This window comes from Vombatus ursinus, unplaced genomic scaffold (assembly GCF_900497805.2).
Source record: "Vombatus ursinus unplaced genomic scaffold, bare-nosed wombat genome assembly UNPS02014863.1, whole genome shotgun sequence".
NCBI classification, from domain to species: domain Eukaryota; kingdom Metazoa; phylum Chordata; class Mammalia; order Diprotodontia; family Vombatidae; genus Vombatus; species Vombatus ursinus.
Genome location: NW_020954641.1, coordinates 39,610,563 through 39,616,667, shown reverse-complemented (window position 1 = coordinate 39,616,667; position 6,105 = coordinate 39,610,563).

The window sequence follows — 6,105 nt, the reverse complement described above, 5'->3', positions numbered from 1 at the left end:
AAAGAAAAAGAAAGGAAGGAAGGAAGGGAGAGAGAAAGAAAGAAAAGGCATTTATTAAGTACTTCCTATATGATGTGCCAGGTATAATGCTCAGCTGGGGATATAAAACCAAGCAAACACAGTCCCTGCCCTCAAGGAGATTACATTCTATCAGGAAGACAACACATAAAAGGGAGTGAAGGGAGTAGAGAGGAAGGGTACCTGAGCTGGAGTCCAGTAGATATTAAAGAGGTGAAGAAGTCCAAAGAGTGAGCCTAATTAAAGAGTGAAGTAAGCATTGACTTCAGCCCCTGGAGAAATGGTGGGATCCAGAAAGGAGCATTGATAGGCCTGCTGCAGGAGGGAGAACTTTCAAGCTTCAGGAACCCTTGAAATCAGGTTACAATGTGTCAGTGGCAGCAGGACTCTTCCTGATGAAATTACATGTGGTGACCTTAGTAAATCGACAACCTTCCTGGGTGGAAGGAAGAATTATAGAATTTCAGAGCTGGCTGGGACCTTGGTGGTGATCTAGCCTACCTCATACCCCACTCCAAATAATCCCTACTACAATATACCCAATAAGTGGTCATCCAACTTCTAAGTGCAGACCACCAGTGAAAAGGGAGTCCTCTACCTCCAAGGCAGCCCATTCTACTCTGGGTTAGATTTAATTGTTGGAAAACTCTAATTGTTAGTGTGTGGTCCTAAACCTAGAAAGGAGCCTTCATTCAGTATGGTACTTCTAAGGCCATTTTATACCGATTTATACCCATGGTTCGTTGTTGTTTTTTTTTTCCTTACTAGCCCATCCTCACCAACGGAATTCAACCTGGTAGTAAAATGAATGAAATCAGAAGGTTCTGCCACTCACTCAGCATGTAAGCAAGTAAACAAGAACCATGGTCCCTGCTGAAAATTATATTCTTTCCATCACTCTCCCCTTTACATATTGAATGCTTCTGTCAAATATTGAGCTAAGACAAGACCCAGACTACCAGCAAGTTGCTCCGACCTAGGGGCAAGTTGGTGGCATGGTGGATGGAGAGCTGGGCCTGGAGTCAGAGAGACCTGAGTTCAAATCCAACCTCAGACACTTAACCAGCTGTGTGATCCTGGGCAAGTCACTTTACCTCTCTCTGCCTCAGTTTTCTCAACTGTAAAACAGGGATAACATCTATATGTTATGTAAACATATACCTTCCCAGTCTATTGTGAGGATCAAATGAGATAATATTTTAAAGTGTTTGCCCAGCAGTCCGGCCTCTTCCCTATTTCCAGCCCCTGAGCTTGTCTGGCAGAATTTATAGTTAATAATAATAATAGTTAACATGTATATGGCACTTACTACATACCAGATACTGTGCTAAGCACTTTACAATAACTATCGTTGAGGAGTTAAGAAACAAAACCAGCTTATTTTTCACCTATTCTTCATTTCTAAATATGATTGGAAGTATTTAAAACCTCAATGTTGAGACATTGAATGTGGCATAATTATGATGACCAGTTGGAGATATGGAGGATTGTGGATATGTGATGTTGTGCACATCATGGAGCATGGAGCCGTGTTGGTCTGCCTTTCTTTGTCACAAGGGGAGGCTTATGGTGGGTGTGGAGGTGGAGGGGAGGAAGAGGATATCTGGAAATGTGATATGAAAAACCAAAAGGCATCGATAATTTTGTTTAACCCACGGTTGAATCAGGCCTGTGATTTTACTGCCATGACTCTTCCCCTAAATTAAATTCTTAACTCCCTGGGCTAAAAAAGAAGAGGAAGAAATTAGGACACTTTTCTATCCTCATCCTCTTAGGCAGCGATTCTATATTCAAGATGAATTATCAATGAGATCCATTAGCCTTGGTGTTTATTTCCTAAAAGGAAATCACTCTGCAAATTTATACACAGGAGGGGCTGGTCGGGGCCGAGTTCAGCTCTCAGCATAAACTGAATTGCTTGTTCCCTCTCTCCAGGAGAGGCCAAGAAGGAAGATTTCAACAGCTTGTCAAACACTGGCCCCTGCAGTCAGCCAGGCTGCATTACCCCGACACAATCTACTCCCTGAAAAAGGATGTTGAGCAATACTTCAAGGGCATCTGCAAGGTACCATGAAGGCCCTGAAAAAAAATTGAATTTAGCATATAGGAAGCAGAATAATAATGAGTGAAATCTTGTCAAGAGGAAATTGTTTTTGGAATAGGCTTTTTGCCCTCGGGCTTCTTTGATATTCCAATGAATTTGTGATCTTATCCATGCAGGCCCTCAAAAAACCAAAACCAAACAAAACACAAAGCTTAACTCCATCCTGTCTATTATCCTCTGTCTCACAGGAACATAGATTTAGAGCTCCAACGGACCTTATAGGCCATCGAATCCAACTCTTTCATTTTATAAATGAGGAAACTGAGGCAGACAGAGGTTAAGTGAATTGCCCACAGTCACAAAGCTAGTAAGTGTCTGAGGCTGTATTTGAACTCTGGTCTTGACTGCAAGCCCAGAACTCTATCCCCTATGCTACCTAGAACCCAATGGTTATGGACTGAAACTCACTAACACCTCATTCTATAACACTTTCATTCTTGTCCTCCAGTAAATGCTGTACCAGGAGGCCATTCAACATGCACAGGGACTTTCCTCGAAACTTCTTGGCGTTCTATAGCTACCAGTAAAGGATGAAAGCTGTCCAAAAGTTAAATCTCACTCTTGTTAGATGACCAGATCACCTCCTTTTCTGGACACAATCATGCATTAGCACCAGAGGAATATTTAAATTAGGAAGACAGACTTTTAGTTCAGGGAGAAGGTTAAAAGTCATTAAAAGCACTACACTGTTTCCCAAAGATGATTAAAAGTGGTTTGTATTGGCACTATACAAGTAAACATGGTGTAATTTGAGAATCACCAGCTCATCTGCTCAGAAATATCTCCTTCATTTCATATCTAATTATTCTACTTGACCTGACATTCTTACTATTAGAGTCACTAATGGTTTAGGTAGCAATAGTAGTAGCAATGTCCCCAGAAGGCCACTATTAAAATATGCATATGCTGCCTGAGATAGCCTTATAATACTTTCCCACTCTCTTTTATTTTATTTTATTTTTAATTTATGGAATAAAACAAGCATTGTAATAAAAAAAGATGATTGCACATGAAACTGCAAATCTATTATGTACAACTTGCTATTCCTTTTAAATATATAATAAAGTTATCATACAAATTTCTATTTTTCCTTCACTCCCTGCCATAGAGATGGCCACCATTAGACACAAATAGGTATGTATACATAAAATTATTCCATACATACTTCTATTTATCTGTTCTTTCTCTAGATGCAGATAGTATCTTTCTTCATATGTCCTTTATAGTTAATATAATAATAGTCAAAATTACTCATTCGCTCACAGTTGTTCTTAAAACAAAATTGTTCTTACTGTATACAATGTTCTCTTGGTCCTGCTCATTTCACTCTTCATTATTTCACATAAGTCTTTCCATGTTTTTCTAAGATCATTGAGTTCATCATAATACAGTAGTATTCCATCACAATCATATACCACAACTTGTTTGGGAGTTAGAAGGTACCTTAGAAAATCCAAATAGAAAAAGGCATCATTAAGCTATATGTAAGAATCCCTGCAGGTCAGATATTGACTTAGAAAACTACATGTTAACATGTTTTATTGCATTTTTATTTATTTTGTTAAATACTTCCAATTACATTTTATTTGGGTTCCTACCACACTCGAGAGCATTGTAGGTGGCATGTGGTCCCTGTGTGTTTAACACCTCCAATCTAGGCAGTCCCTTATTTTACTGATGAAGAAACTGAGACCTGGAGAGATTAGTCTTAGCAGGAATAATAAAAATTACTGATAGGTAGTATAGTTTGGCGGATAGAGGGAATCATGAGAATCTGGGGTCAAGCTCTGCTTCTGACACCCACTCACTATATGACCATGGGTAAGTCACTTGAAATTTCAATATCTCCAGCCAGCTTTCTAAGACTTTAATTATAAGTGAGTCAGAAGGACTTTCTACAACAGGGAGCTTACTATGCAAATGAAATTACTGGGCAAGATTTTTTTAATATTTACAATAATAATATTTATATACCATTTTAAGGCTTTTAAATAACTTTCTTCAAACAACTCTCTGAGTGCAAGTATTACCCCTTTTTTATAGATAAGGAAACTGAGGTCCTTAAAAATTAACTGACTTGCCCAAGGTCACATGGGTATAACATGTCAGAGCCAGTTTCTAACTCAGGCCTTCAGACTCCAAGCCCAATGACCTTGCCACTATGTTGTGTTCATTGAAGAATCTAATTGTCACTTTAAAAATTAGGTGGTGCAGTGGATAGAATGCTAGGCATTAGGTCAGAAAGACTCAACTTCCTGAGTTCAAATCCAGCCTCAGACACTTGCTAGCTGTGTGACCCTGGGCAAGACTCTGTTTGCCTCAGTTCCTTATCTGTAAAATGAGCTGGAGAAGGAAGTGGCAGACCACTCCAGTATCTCTGCCAAGAAAACCCTAAAAGGGGTCACAGAGTTGGACACAACCGAAGAACAACAAACACAAGTAGCTTGTTTTAGTTTGGATCTTGAGTTGGAACAGCGAGAAAGTTAATTTTATACCTCCCTTGCATTCCAACCCCCCCCCCCCAAGCAGGGTCAGAAATTTTCCTCTCTCTCTCTGTCTCTGTCTCTCTCTGTCTCTGTCTCTCTCTGTCTCTGTCTCTCTGTCTCTGTCTCTCTCTTTCTGTCTCTCTCTCTCTGTCTTTCTCTGTGTCTCTCTCTGTCTTTCTTTGTGTCTCTGTCTCTGTCTCTATCTGTCTCTGTCTGTCTGTCCCTCTCCTCTCTCTCTCTCTCTCTCTCTCTCTCTCTCTCTCTCCCCCTCTCACTGTCTATGTCTCTCTCTGTCTGTCTCTCAGTCTCTCTCAGTCTCTCTCTGTCTCTCTGTTTCTGTCTCTATCTGTCTCTGTGTGTCTCTCTCCTCTCTGTCTCTCTCTCTTTGTCTCTCTCTCTCTCTCTCTCTGCCTCTCTCACTATCTGTCTGTGTCTATCTCTGTCTGTCTCTCTGTCTCTCTCTCTCTTTCTCCCTCTGTCTCCATCTTTCTCTCTCCTAAGAAGTTAGATGATTCCTTTCCCTGCCCTAGCTGCCCTTGCCCTCTCCAGTACACAAGGGAGGGAGGAACAGCTAACTGCAGAGAAAAACAGGGTAAGCATTTGTTCCCAAGGCCAGTGGCCCTGATCAGCCTCTTCCTTTCTCCACAGACACGCAATGTCATAAGTGTGGATGGCATTTTTTTTAGGGCAAAAGAGCCAGAGGAGGGCTTTTGAAGTCATCTTCCTCTCCACCACCTGGAGCAAACCTAGGGCTTCTGACTCTTGGAGCTTTGTAACAACAGGACCACTCAGAGGAAGTTTTGAGCAAGGGCTAGTTCTCAGAAATACTGTAGAGTCAGCAAGGTTTGGGTTTGTGGCCTTTTCCTTTGAGAGCCCAATAAGCACTCTGCCCAGAGCATTCATCTGGCTTCATTTGGCCACCAGAGTCCTCACTGTGGCATCCCACCCACAGCTAAACAGGAACTCATTCTTGGAGGTTTTCCTTCCCCTTCACCACATCGAAATGAACCTATCCTTGGTTTCTACTAAGCTAGCTAATTTTTTTTCAGATAGAATTTTTATTAGAAATTTAGCAAGTAAATTTATTAGAAATTAGAAATTTAAACTAGAAATTTAAATTTATTAGAAATTTAGTTGCTACCCCTCCCCCAAAAGGGGGGAATATAGAACTGAACTCCAACTAAACAATAAATTGCAAGGGGTGCAATAGAGTGATTAACTTGGAGTCAGGAAAAACTGAGTTTAAATTCTGTCCCCAACATTTACTAACTGACCCTAGACAAGACTTTTCATCTCTCACAACCTCTTCTTTGTCTGTTAAATGGAGATGATAATAATAGCACCTGCCTCACAAAGATTCCCTCTATTAATTATTCCCTTTTTATGCTTTATATGGCTTGTTTGTATGTATTGTTTGCCCGTTGGTTCCCCTATTAAATTGTGAGAATCTTGAGAGCAGGTACTGTCTTTTGCCCTTTTTTGTCTCTATAGCCCTTT